Source organism: Eptesicus fuscus, chromosome 2 (assembly GCF_027574615.1).
Source record: "Eptesicus fuscus isolate TK198812 chromosome 2, DD_ASM_mEF_20220401, whole genome shotgun sequence".
In the NCBI taxonomy this organism is placed as follows: domain Eukaryota; kingdom Metazoa; phylum Chordata; class Mammalia; order Chiroptera; family Vespertilionidae; genus Eptesicus; species Eptesicus fuscus.
In genome coordinates this window covers 34,641,217-34,655,312 of record NC_072474.1, presented here as the reverse complement: position 1 = coordinate 34,655,312, position 14,096 = coordinate 34,641,217, and the positions used below count along the sequence as shown (strand labels likewise).

The following is a 14,096-nucleotide window of genomic DNA, read 5'->3' as shown; positions in this document are numbered from 1 at the left end:
TGGACTAGGAGGTCGGAACCCTCTCTTCCCATATGGACACCCACCTCTCACTCTGGACCAGTTCCTACCTTTCCTGGCCTCAGTTTCAGATTATCCCATGAGGATTGGACAGGGAACCACATGAGCCCAGTTCAAAGTGGACCTGGCCCCTGGGTGAGAGTGGCAGGGCACACTCAGGGGAACATGGCTTCCCTCCACATATGGACTCGAGCAGAGCAGCTAGCCTCATGTCCATGGTGGGGCACACACAAGGTCTTGGACAGTGTGTGCATGAAATGCCACCTCATGGTATGCACAATGTACCAATGGTTCCCAGCCTGGCCAGTACCACTGGACCTCAGTGGCCACTGCTCTGAAACCCCACAATCTCTGGAACCATTGAATTACCCCACTCCAGCCAGTTGGGCCAGAGACCTGGGGACATGAGAGTTGTGGAACAGCCCCTGTCCCACTGTCCTTGTTCCCAGATACCACACGAGGGGCCAGTTCTGAGCATGACTAGGACAGGAGTCCTAGAGGAGGCAGTTGACACTGTGTCCAGGCAGGGAGAAATTCAGGCTACCCTTCCCCCTCCTCCTTTATGTCCCCTCCCTGTTTCCTCTGGCAGGAGCCCAGGATATGAGTTCCTGCCTGTCCCTGGCTGGTGTAATGGGGCAAGAGGGAGTCCTGAGAGGAGGTGGCCCCAAAATGAGAGCAGAGTAAGTATTTGGAGTAATTACTGCTATTAGAGAACCCCATGTGATCGGTGAGTCCACCGCATTTTAGAGATGAGCAGTGGTACCAGAGCTCAAGATCCCCCAGCTGTAAGTGACCAAGGCCAGCTGAACTAAGGCTTTGCAAAGTCAGGATATGAGCTTGCTTTTCCCAGGACTAACACCACCCAGGTCAATCTGCCCCAAAGGCTGTGCTATTAACAGAAGCCCAAGGAGGTGACCCCTGAGCCCAAATTTGGAGGTGAGTCTATCATAGATGGGGAGCACTGCAGGTAGGGAGCTGTGAGGCAGGCCAGGGCTTGCAGAGTCCCCAGGTGAGAAAGCTCTAGGGAGGCTGGAGTGGGAGGGAGGAGTGCACACTGGGAGGGTGAAAGAACCAGGCCACACAGGGCTCTGAATGCCAGGCAAGGAGTCCTGGGGCGTGGGGGATTGTGTAAGAAACAATTCAGGTAGTCTTAACGGCATCCTAGAACTGGAGAGAGCTGAGAGTGGCATGTTATCTACCCCCACCAAAGCGTAGATCCCCAAGAGCTATCCAGGGAAGAGAAGAGACCTGCCTCAGTGTCCTCGTGTACAGTGGAGGGCTGTGGTAGTTGTCTACCTCCTAACTGGTCAACAGCTGACTTGACCTCTCCCAGAAACCACTCAGAGCCTTTGGTATCTTCTGCTCTCTGGGATCTAAAAGACAAATTACTTTTGCTAAGGAATGCTGGCATGGGCCCTCCCCAACACCTATCATTGCCCTCTGTGCACTTCCCTTGTGTATTCTTGGGTGTGGTTATTGCCAGCTGTGCCCAAGGGTACCCTGGGACACCCACTTTCCCAGTGAGGCTGGCTGTACAGCCAGATACAAGGGCCCTAAGTGAGAAAGCAGGACCAGTGGCAACTCCCACTCCCAAGTCCTGTGACCATTACAGATATAGTTCTACCTCACAGAGGGCACTTGCTGGTGTGTTCAGTGAGCACTCAGCTGGCTCCTCCAGCTCTGAACTGAAGGAGATCAACATGAGCTTTTTCCTAGTGTTCTCTGATGGCCAAGAAAAGAAGGTGAGTACCTTCCCCTTCTCCCTGTCAGCGCTGTCACAGCACCTCCCTCCTGAGCCCCATGTTCCCCAATCTGCACCCATGAAAAAGTCAAGAAGTCCTAGTTCCTAGAATTCCCGGAAGCTGCACCCTGGCATGGGGTCCCCTGCAGAGTCTGGAACTTCTGCTGACCTTACCATCCCCCACTGTTCTGGGAGTCAACCTCCACTTAGTCCTCCCAAATCTACAGCATTTATTCTACCTCCAGCAGCATCTTCTTGTCAGCTTGCACTGTGCCCTTGACTGCCACACATAGCCACAAGCATGGTGCCTCCGTGGTCTGCACCACAGCTCCTTGCAGTTGATTCACATCCAGCAGGTGGGCAGCACCGCTTCATCCCTGTCAGCTCAGAGAATGCAACAGCAACATGGACATGAGCACCCTTGTGATATCCACGGGTGGGTCGGTCCCCTCACTTGGACTTCTCTGGGTATAGACCTCTCCTGATCAGTGACTTTGGCAAGTAGCCAGTTCTGGCCCTTCCATACAGCATATCCAGTTCTGAACCTGACTTTTCCTCTGAAACAGGTGCTGCTCCCAGGTCCAGCCTGGGACTGCTCTAATTCTAGAATCTGTTTGGAGCAGGTTCTAGGTCTAGAGGTGGTGATGCAACTGTTGCTGGATTTGCACAGGAGACCAAAGTGGCCTCTAACTCTGGAGCTGGTGTTAGAGCTCTTGCTGGAGTTGCTTCTCCTTCTGGCGGTGGTGGTAGAGCTGACACTGGAGCTGTTTCTAGTTCAAGAGCTGGTGCCAGAGCTGGCTGTGAAGCTAGTGCAGGAGGTGGTGCTGGCACAGGCTCTAACTTTGTAACTGACACTAGAGCTAGTACTGTAACTGGCTCTTCCTCAAGCCTTATGGTGGTTCTAGCTCTGTATATGGCCCTGATTCTAACACTGCAATTGGTTTGGGACCTGACTAGGTCAAGATGAGCCTGCCTCAGTGACATCCTGTGTACAGTGGGGGACTCTGGTGGCCATATGCCTCCTCCCAGGGATGCCATGATGCCTAGAAATCCCAGAGCTTGCTACTTTTCAAAATAGCCATTCAGGAGAGGTATATACTCAGGTCTGAGTGAGGGAACCAAGGGGACATTGCACCTGCCCAGCTCACCAGGATGCTCTTGTGCATGTTGCTGTTGCCCACATCAAGGCTCACAAAGTGGCCACAGGTGTGGTGGAAGCTGAAGACAAAGAGAAGCTGCGGGGAGTTGACCTATCCTTGGATGACCTGGGGATAACCGGAATGTTGGCCCCCAGAGCTGTGAGGACAGCAAGAGCCACAGATGCCAGACTCTTTCATGAATGTCAGGCCTGCTTCTGGGAAGGGAGAGGCTGAGAAGGATACTATATATCAGGAAAATGGGGCGAGGTGAGAACTTCATGTCCTGGCCAATGGGAACCCCAGGAAAGCTTGCCTTGTTCTTTTTCTCAGCTACTCAGTGCATACTGAGCACTTCAGCACATCCCTGTTGCTAAGACAGGAAACATGTTTGAGCTGGTCTGAGGACTAGGAATGGAAGCTATGCTGGCCCTTGTGGCTGGATGGTAAGATAGTCCATGCGCACCAGTGGCCATGAGGGAAGTGTACAGAGGGCAGTGTCCTGAGGTGGGCAGGATTCTATGCTCATTGCCAGTACTCCTTGAAAAGTGTCAGCTAATCTGGTTCCCAAAGAGCAGAAGACACCCAGGGCCATGTGTGAACAAGGGGAGGCCAAGCCATCCCATTGAAGATTAGGCATTGAGGCGACAGCAGGAGAGTTTCAAGGTGAATCTGGACTTCTGAGGTGACTTGGGCTGGCAGATTGAGCAGAAGATGCCCACCTGGTCTGGGACACTGTACTCTGTGTGTGGCTTAGCTCCCTGACTAGCCAGTCCCTGGGGGATGTGACCCTCCCTGTGTTGGCCAACACGAGGGACCAATTAGAAGGTGTCCTTCGTACTCTGGGGCCCCATCTGCTTCATGAGAGGAAGGCTGCATGGTATAGAACAGGCTGGCATTGTCAGGGGACTTCAGCTCTGGAGGGGCCGGGGCAGAGGGAAGGTCAGCTGTGCTTAGGAGGGGCCCACAGGCCAAGGATAAGGAATTGCATAGAAACAGAAAGACATAAGTGGGAGGGGGGAGGTGAGGGATGTGGGGGTTGGGACCCTTCCTGATGCCAGTGTTTCCCACTCTGCACCCACAGAAGGAGCCAAGTTCCCCCAGCTCTTGAGCAGAACTCTTGGGGCCCTCCAGGCTAAATTCAGGTCCAAAGTGCCTGGCAGAGTCTGACATCTGCATGCATGTGTACAGCATTACTGGTGAGTATGGTAAAAGCATTCTAGAAGTAGTGTTGATGATTGCACAGGATATTAATGCCACTGAGTTCTACAAATGTAAAAGTGATTAAAAGGTAAAATTTCACTGTACTAAATTCTAAAACATAAAATCTAGTAAACCATTTAGTATATGAATTAGAAAAAGGAAATTATTTTAAAAAGTCATCATTACAAGAAAGTGAAGGGCAACTCTGGTGCTGGCGTGGGCGCTGGCTGGAGCTCAGGAGCCAATATTGACGGAGCCGCCAGGGCGCCTCCAGCACGGGAGCCTGTGCGAAAGCTGATGCTAGACATGCAGTTGGCTTTGACTGTGGAACTCGCACAGGGTCGGGTGCCAGCGCTGGTGCTGGAGCAGGCTCTCTCTCAGGCAGTGCTGCTACCGCTGGTTCTAGACGTGGCTCTAGCTCTGTGGCTGACTCTAATTCTGGCACTGGTACCAGAATTGGTGAGAGAATGAATTATGGATATTGCTTTAGGCCTGGATCTAGAACCAGAACTGGCTATAACTCAAGCTGGTAGATTTAGCTGCATAGCCAGTGCCAGAGCTAGCTCTAACTCACTCCACGGGTGTGCACAACCTTGTGCTAGAGGTGGCCATAACGTTGGAGCCTCCATTTACTGGCTATGGCTTAGATATTGTCCCACCTGGTGTGCTGTGACCTCTGAGGGCAGAGAAGGTTTCTGGAGTTCACATCTATATTCCAGTTGCTTGCACACTACAGGGAGCAGTACACAGGAGCTGAGTGCATCAGTGACGAGCCAATCAACCCAAGACTTGTGTCTCAGGTCTCTCATGTGTAAAATGAAAGCAACCACCTCATAGGCTTGTTGGGAGGATTACACTGATTCAGTGCATATGTAAGTGCCTACTAGGTGCTACTAGAGGAAACAGACTGGAGCAGGGCTTAAGGAGGAAATGTGGGTCACAGTCAAGCCATGCCAGCTCATTTGGGAGCAGCTACACATGTCCTTGTCCAGAAACTCAGAACCAACCTGGGTGAGACTGGACAGTATGTGGGCAGGGCCCTTGGTCTGAGCACCCATGCTATTGGTGATCCCATCTAGCCATTCCCTTCACTGCCCTCAGGTTTGTCATATTTAAAATGGGCATTCGGCCCTAGCTGGTTTGGCTCAGTGGATAGAGCGTCACCTTATGGACAGAGGGGTCCCAGATTTGATTCTGACCAATGGAACATTCCTGGTTGCAGGCTCGATCCCCAGTCGGGGGCATGCAGGAGGCAGCCGATCAATGATTATCTCTTATCATTGATGCTTCTATCTCTCCCTCTGCTTTCCTGTCTGAAATCAATAAAAACATTTATGGCCCGACCCGCGGGTAAAGTCAACGCGGACCCTAGAGGGGGAGTGGGAATGAAAGGACAAGAGGCACAAGAGACGGAGACAAGACAGGCTTTCTGATCAAGTCTCGTTTATTGCAAGGTATACGGGGACAGATATAGTCAGGGAGAGTGAGGGAATTCCTCTAATGATGTCAGCGGGAGGGTAGTTAGGCCGTAAATATCAAGAATAGGTTATCTCAACAGAGAGGTCTTGTGCCCCAGCCGCCAGGATGTCTGCCGCCAGGGTGTCTAAGTAATAACTGTCAAGAGCCCCCTGTTGTGCAAACAATGTTATCTTTGGTCATCCAGATGCAGTTCTGGGAGCACAGTTTCCCACACATTTATAGATAGATAGATAGATAGATAGATAGATAGATAGATAGATAGATAGATAGATAGATAGATAGATAGATAAAATGGTCATTTGAGGAAACCATTCCTAGGTTCCTCCATGAAGTTTTTCTTGATCCTATAAGACAAAGAAATCCCTGTGATCTATCTTCCCACTGGTAACCCAGAAGCTGGGGTTTGAGTTTACCAGGGGAACTGGGCAATGTCTTCCAGGAGACTGATGGATCCTTCTGGTCATTGTCCACACTTGGCCCAGATCCCTGGGTTTAACCCCCATTGGCCACAACGACTCTGGCATTGGGGGCACACTAGTAAAGTCATGTTTCCAGGTGCTCAAAAAAGCAGAACAGTAAGGGCCAGCCCTGTGAGCAGTCAGCACCAGAGAGAGGCCTTTGCAAATTAGTAGCTTCCTTTCTTCACTCTTTCTTCCTGATCTTTTCCCCACCTACATTGTATTCCATCTCAGGGATGACCATCACTCATATAACCTGAGAGACGGTGAAGGAAATTGGGTTGTTTCCAGTCTTTTCTTATATGAAGAAGGCTGTGATGACATATGTACATGTATGTCAAGTGTGGATGTGTTTCCATGGGATAAATTCCCTGAACCTGGGACTGATGAATTAAGAAGTAAATACATTTGTAAGTTTGATCAATGTGGTCAAACTGCCTTGATTGGAAGGCAACTGGAATTTTCACCACTGATGATAAAAGTTTCTATTTCTGCAGTTTCATAGTATATTATTAATCTTCTAGATTTGGTAATTTTGTCAAATAATTGAGACTGAGCATATTTCATGTGTTTAAGGGTATTTATTTTTGTGAAGTGTTTGATGTATTTTGCCCACTTTTATTGTGTGGCTATTCTTTTCTCATCAGTTTCTAGTATCTCTCTATTTATAAGGGACATTAGTCCTTTGCTTGAAATATGAGTTGTAAATATTTGTTCCCAGCTTATCATTTCTTTCTTTTTAAGATCTGATGTCTTTTTCCCTGGTATAGTGTTAAAATGTCAATTCTTCCAATTTAATTTATAGATTCAATACAATCCCTAAAAAGTGCCTCTGCTGACATCTTTGTAGAAATTGACAAGCTAATTTCAAAATTTATAAAGAAATACAAAGGGCCAATGTGGGGAGTGGGATGTAAGATGACAGGGTCCTTTCACCTGTAGGGGCTAGCAAGGCTGGCACCCTACCCACACAGATTTCCCAGGCCTGTTTGGATGGCAACTAATCAGTATAACGAGAGCAGCCCCTGCCTACAGAGCTTTCCAAGGTTTGTTTATATGACTGCTATCAGTAGGATAAGAGCTACTTTCATGGCTTACCAAGAAATATGTATTCCAGTTAGTGAGATTTATTGTAACAAGAAACCTGTCCTTCAACTTATCCCTCCAGTAGTGATTTTAGAGAAACAAAGAATGTTTTCCTTGTGAGTGATTCCCTGCTTAGTGTCTTATGTATAAAAAGCACTGTATTACTAAAAAAAGCCGCCACAGCTTCTCGAGAGCTGTGGACCTCCCAAATCCCGCTGTCCTGTCTTTCTTTCTCTTCTCAAATCCCACCTCCCTACCTCAGCCTGGTTCAATCGTCAGGCTGGACCTGACAAATTGGCGCCCGACCAGGGACCTGAGGACTTGGGAAGCAGACAGTGAGGATCTCCTCCCGATAAAGAGTGCACTCCTTAAGGTAAGGGAGGAGCATTTTTTTGATAGTTGGGAGTAAAGCATGGGACAGTTAGAATCTAGAGAAAATGCCCTTTATGGGCAAATGTTAAAGTCTATGCTCAACAGTAAAGGAACTAAAGTTAATGACAAGCCAGTAAAAATTTTTTTAAAATTCATTCAGGATGCATTTTCCTTATGGAATTTGATACGGGATTGTTTAGATCCCAGGCATGAGCATAATCAACCATCTCTTAAGCCAGGAAAGAAAGAGAAGCAGTGTACTGGCACAAAAAAAGGGGTCTAAAAAAGATGATGATACAGGTGTTGTTCAGGCAAAAGAAGAGGAAGATTATTTTTCTGCTAGAACTGAAGAGGGTAGTGATATGGAAGATGTGTTAGAACAATTTTTAGAAGGATTAAAGCGTCTTGGCAAGAAAAAGAGAAGCCGAGGGGGCCGTTCCCGCCGCTCTCCGCTGCCCTGTGCAGCGCCAGTTCCACTCTCCCCTCTCCAGATGGCTTTGCAGGAGGCACGAAAGGCTGGTGAGGACTTAGGCATTCACGCCTTCCCCGATATGGAACGGGTGAACCCTAACACGGGACAGCGTGAGTGTACTTATGACCCGCTTCCTTTTAAAACCCTGAAGGAGTTAAAAACAGCCTGTGCTCAGTATGGGCCTACTTCTCCTTATACTTTAACTATCTTGGAAACTATAGCCTCAAAGGCTCTCCCACCTAATGATTGGAGAGCTATTGCCAAAGCCTGTTTATCAGGAGGAGATTATCTTTGTGGAAATCAGAATATGATGAACAGGCTAAGGAACAAGCTGCTCGTAATCGAGCTGCACAAGTTAATATGTATTATGAAATGCTAACAGGAGAAGGAGACTATGCTGATACCCATAATCAAATTCAATACCCCCAGGAAGCTTATGGGCAAATTAATGGAGCTGGGATCAGAGCCTGGAAAAAGCTTCCCACCTCTGGTCAGAAAACAGAGGAGCTCTCAAAGATTATTCAAGGGCCAGATGAAAAGTATCAGGATTTTGTCTCTCGGCTATTACAGGCTGTTGGCCGAGTAGTGGTGGATAGAGAAGCTGGCATGTTAATAGTTAAACAGCTGGCATATGAAAATGCCAACACTGCCTGTCAAGTTGCATTGCGGCCCTATCAAAGAAAGGGGACTCTCTCAGATTATATACGCATTTGTGCAGATATTGGTCCCTCGTATATATACAAGGAGTCGCTATTGTGGCCGCATTAAAGGGAACCACCATTAAAGGAATTCTTCAGCAACAGTTCAGCACAGGGAAAAGTCCAACACGCACGTGTTTCACTTGTGGAGGAACTGGACACATAGCAAAGCAGTGTCCCTCTAATAAATGGGTTAATAAAGGAAATGGCAGAGGTCCCAAACAACCTGGACTGTGCCCTAAATGTAAAAGAGGAAAACATTGGGCAAATGAGTGTAGATCTAAGGCAGATATCCAGGGAAATTCCTTGCCTCAGCAACAGTCGGGAAACTCCCGAAGGGGGCCAGCCCAGCCCTGACAAATAATGGGGACACCATGCGCCCCCGGGTCCAGGTGAGGCCATGTGTCCCTGGATCCGGGTGAGGCTGGGTCCCAGGTCTGGGTGAGGCCACGCGCCCCTGGGTCTGGGAGAGGCCACATGCCCCTGGGTCCGGGTGAGGCCATGTGTCCCTGGATCCGGGTGAGGCCTCGCGCACCTGGGTCTGGGAGAGGCCACGCGCCCCTGGGTCCAGGTGAGGCCATGTGTCCCTGGATCCAGGTGAGGCTGGATCCCGGGTCCGGGTGAGGCCACGCACCCCTGGGTCTGGGTGAGGCCACATGCCCCTGAGTCCGGGTGAAGCCGTGCCCCTGGGTCCGGCTGAAACCAAACCAGAGGGAGTCGGACCTCCGTTACCACCATTTGTCCACCATCCAGAGCTGAGGGGTCAGTGCTGACATGTACACATAAGGAATTGGTGGACATTGAAATTGGGTCTCTAAAGAACTGTTGGTCCAGAAAGAAACTCACTACAGACTGATTCATTTGCCTGTCAGCATAACTATTATTGCTCGTCTCACATTCAGTTCTTATAAGTATACTAGCTTTCCCGTTGCAGGAAAATTCCTGCAATGGGATTTCCTGCTGCACTCTACCCCACCTCCGTTCCTCCCTTGCCGCCCGCCTCGCCTTCTCCTCCGCCCGCCCGCGTTTCCCTTCGTCCCCGGCCCCGCCTCCGCTCCGCCTTTATCACCCGCCTCACCTTCTCCTCCAGCCCGCCCGCGTTTCCCTTTGCTCCGCCATTGTCGCCCGCCTCCGCCCCGCCCCGCCCTTGCCGCCCGCCTCGCCTTCTCCTCCAGCCCGCCTGCTTTTCCCTTCGCCCCCGGCCCCGCCTCCGCCCCGCCCTTGTCACCGGCCCCGCCTTCTCCTCCAGCCCGCCCGCTTTTCCCTTCGCCCCCGGCCCCGCCTCCGCCCCGCCCTTGCCGCCCGCCTCGCCTTCTCCTCCAGCCCGCCTGCTTTTCCCTTCGCCCCCGGCCCCGCCTCCGCCCCGCCCTTGTCACCGGCCCCGCCTTCTCCTCCAGCCCGCCTGCTTTTCCCTTCGCCCCCGGCCCTGCCTCCGCCCCGCCCTTGTCACCGGCCCCGCCTTCTCCTCCAGCCCGCCTGCTTTTCCCTTCGCCCCCGGCCCCGCCTCCGCCCCGCCCTTGCCGCCCGCCTTGCCTTCTCCTCCAGCCCGCCTGCTTTTCCCTTCGCCCCCGGCCCCGCCTCCGCCCCGCCCTTGTCACCGGCCCCGCCTTCTCCTCCAGCCCGCCTGCTTTTCCCTTCGCCCCCGGCCCCGCCTCCGCCCCGCCCTTGTCCCCCGCCCCGCCTTCTCCTCCAGCCCGCCTTCGTTTCCCTTCGCCCACGGCCCTGACTTCGCTCCTCCCTTCTCCTCCCCCCCCCCCCCGCTTGCTTGCTTCTTCGAAGCTTTACTCCCCTTTGCAGCTCTTGGCTTCTTTCGACACTGTCTTGATATGCAAATTAGCCGCCATCTTTGTTGGGGCAATTTGCATACTCGGCCTGATTGGTTGGTGGGCGTGGCTTGGCTGGTGGGCGTGGCTTAGGTGTAGCGAAGGTGCGGTCAATTTGCATATTTGTCTATTATATAAGTATATCTCTAGTGACACATGATCTCGCTCATCTAGGGGAAATGATGAACAACATAGACTGATGAACAAGAACAGAACCAGAAGCAAGGAGGCATCGATCGGACTATCGGGCCTCAGAGGGAGGATAGGGGAGATTGGGGGGAGGGGAGAGAGATCAACCAAAGGACTTGTGTGCATGCATATGAGCCTATCCAACGGTTAAGTTCAACAGGGGGTTGGGGCATCCGTGGGGAGGGGTGTGGGATGGGAATGGGGGGATGAGGACAAATATGTGACACCTTAATCAATAAAGAAATTAAAAAAATAATAATGGGGGCATTATCTGTTTACCCTCCTGTCCCTGTGCCACCTCAAGGCCAGCTGGCTGTGCAGCATCCAGCCTGCCCCAGGAGCAAAACGGATACAGGAGTTATTCCGAGCAACCCCTGGAAGTTCCAGGTTGGACGTTGGATCCATAGGGCAATATATATATTAACTCCAGAATTGGGACCACAAGCCATCCCTACAGGGGTATATAGACCTACTCCTGAAGGAATGTTTGGCCTTTTACTAGGTAGAAGCAGTTTAACTATAAAAGGATTACACCAGGAGTGGCAGGAGAGGGCAGGGCTATCTGCTCTCCCGCAATAAGATTACTTACAATAAGATTACTTAAAGTTACATTTAAGAATTATAAAAGAACTTGCAGGGAAATGCAAATCTTGGCTAAATTAGGTATGAGTTATTACTTCAGAAAGCATAAAAGAAAGAAAAAATTTGAGATCTGTCTATCTTTTAAGCATGAAAAGAAATTCGACCAGATCTGTTACTAATACTTCCCCTGAAGTAAGCAGGATGTGGGGGAAGGGAGAGACACATGACGATCCAATATGGACCCCCACTCTCCCAGTATACAAAATTAAAGTTTCCTTTCTCACCATAAAAAAGTTTTAAAAAACTTTAGAAATACGTCTGGGATATCTGTACACGTGTAAAGAGAAAGCTGGTATAAGGCAAAATGCGCACACGATCCGATTTCGGATATTAGATAGGTCGTAGACTAGACTTAACTCTTTACAAGGGCTACAGAAATGAAAAATCCAGAACTGGTTCTTTTTCCTAAGAAAAACGGCGAAAAAGTCTTCTTGAAAGAAATTCAAGCTAATTCCAGCAACAAGATTCACATTTCCATAATAAAGAGTTGTTTTTTAAATACTAATAAAGGGTGTTAAAAAAGTTAACTTTTAAAGCCTTCAAGAATATAAGTAAATTTGTCTCTGTTATAGAATTTATCCAAAGTAAATACTTTAACATAATTATAATTAACTCTAGAATCTCAAAGAAATTGTTACACTATAGATAAATAATGTATTAATTATAAAGATCTAAGTAGCCCAGATAACTGGCTAAGCCCTTTGTTAATAGAGGAAGGGGTAGATGCCCTTCCCCCAGCAGAGCTACTGGCAAATAAAAAGTAAAATTTAAATTTACCTCATGAGAAAAATCTAGAGGACAGAATTAAAGCTATTAATTGATTATGTCATATTTCTCTTAGAAATATAAATGTGTCATGAATCTAAGAACTACTAAAAATATTTGATTTACAAGCTCTGAAAGTTCAAAGTACAGATTAAATTAGGAAAAATTATAAATATAGTAATTATATTACCTAATATATAAAAATATATTTTTGAGAAAATAAAATGTTATGTTTTCTCTAATAATTAGTAATTCAAAATATATTAGTTATTGGTCTGATTTTAAAAAGAGGATTAATTCTATAATCCAGTTTAAGTATAATTGATATTCTTTAAGATAATTTAGGTATAATTTTTAAAGCATATATGTAAATATATGCATATATATATTTAATCTTTCCAAGTTATTTCAAGACTGAGAGTGATTTTTGAACATTTCATTGGGCCCCAAAATGTTCAAAAGTATGTTCTCTCTTAAAAGAATTTTTTTTTAATTAAACCAATTGATACTTGAAGTCACATGGAAAGCTTTATCAAATAAAAATTAATATATTTTACTTATACATATATATTAAATATTATAAAGGTTTTTGCCTGTAAGAAGGGCAAAAACAATATATTTCTTAAATATAGCCATACTTTTAGATCAGACCAATAAAGTATTAAACCTATAAGTTTTACTAAATAAGTTTCTTTACTTTTTAAATAAATATACCTACTTTAATTACTTAAATATATTAGCTTATTAAATTATAATCAAGGGTTTCAGCTTAAAGAAAAGCCAATGTCTTTGTAAGCAATTTAATTAAGTATTCTAAGAAAGTTACTAAGACCTTGTCTATACAAAAAAAAAAAAAAACAGCCAATTTAAAATTAAATTGCCATACCTAGAACAAAGTATATCCTTACATAATATTATTCTACAATGTCATTATAATTTTTTAATATTTTACAACAGCATATTATACATTTATCCCAAACAAATTTACAAACTAATTTTTTGAATGTTTGGCAGCAATTTGAAAGGACATAAAAGGATTTAATCCCTTCCACTGTGTGGAAGGCCCCCTGAGAGGGCACTTGAGCATTCTATATTGGCCCTTCTTGCTCTTTTTACCAAGAGGGACCCTCTTCTCACAATGCAACTGCCCGCAGCTGTTGTCTGAGCTCTCTATTCATACTGAGGTTGAAGCCTCATAGTGGCTGGTACCATAGATCTGTCTCTTTCCCAATGGCGTGAGCTTGGCCCTCTCTAGAGAAGAAACCTGGGTTCCCCAAGATATGTGATCAATGCCGGGGCCCCGCCAGCAGGCGAGGGGTTCCCAAGGCAGGTGCTGGGCGTGGAGGCCACAGGGGCATAAGCTACCAAGGAGACAGAACTGAACCTCACATCACCCTGCTTGGCCCCGGAGGATGGTTGGTTAGTCAAAGACGGGTAAGATTCCTCAAGGGAGGAACAACCTAAGACAGGCACAGTTGCAGAGGGGCCATCAGGAGAGAACTTGGGGGTCAACAGAGGTGGGGCACAGAACCTCACCCCCCACCATTACAGGGGCCTGAACTCTAGCCCCTTCTGAGGGAGTTCTCCTGCCCCATGGCTCCTTCGTGCTTCCCACGCCCAGCCCAGATTGGGACCCAGGTAACAGACAGAGACTTGGCCTAGTTCAGATCGGGACCCAGATAACAGAGACATGGCTAACAGCAGCTGTCCTATATCTAAATCCAGCCACAGAATAGGCAGTGGCCCACAAGAACAAAGGTAAAATAGTCCAGAAATAAATATAGTGAAGACTCCTTACCATACTAGCAGTCAGCAGCTGTACATTACTACAGGTTACCTAGGACCAAGGACAAGGAAGGTTGGTATACATACTTCCAGATCTTATGTACACACCCTTCTACATAAAAGTCAAAATATTTACTGTTTTGTATTCTACCGGGAACCCTGGCTTACGGGCTTACTTTATTTCTAACATAGGGAATAGTATTAACTACCACATTAAAAGAAATATCAC

General features: G+C 47.7%; 1 long non-coding RNA gene across 2 annotated transcripts; it reads left to right on the top strand.

Moving 5' to 3' along the window:
* The first annotated feature begins 1,707 nt into the window (after positions 1–1,707).
* LOC114228424 (uncharacterized) lies at positions 1,708–10,762 on the top strand. 2 transcript variants are annotated; one of them, XR_008558148.1, is made up of 4 exons: positions 1,708–1,760; positions 3,980–4,094; positions 7,384–7,494; positions 10,661–10,762. It is a non-coding gene; the product is annotated as an uncharacterized LOC114228424 (long non-coding RNA). The 2 variants fall into 2 exon arrangements; XR_008558149.1 differs by lacking the exon at positions 1,708–1,760 and adding an exon at positions 2,050–2,195.
* Positions 10,763–14,096: the final 3,334 nt, after the last annotated feature.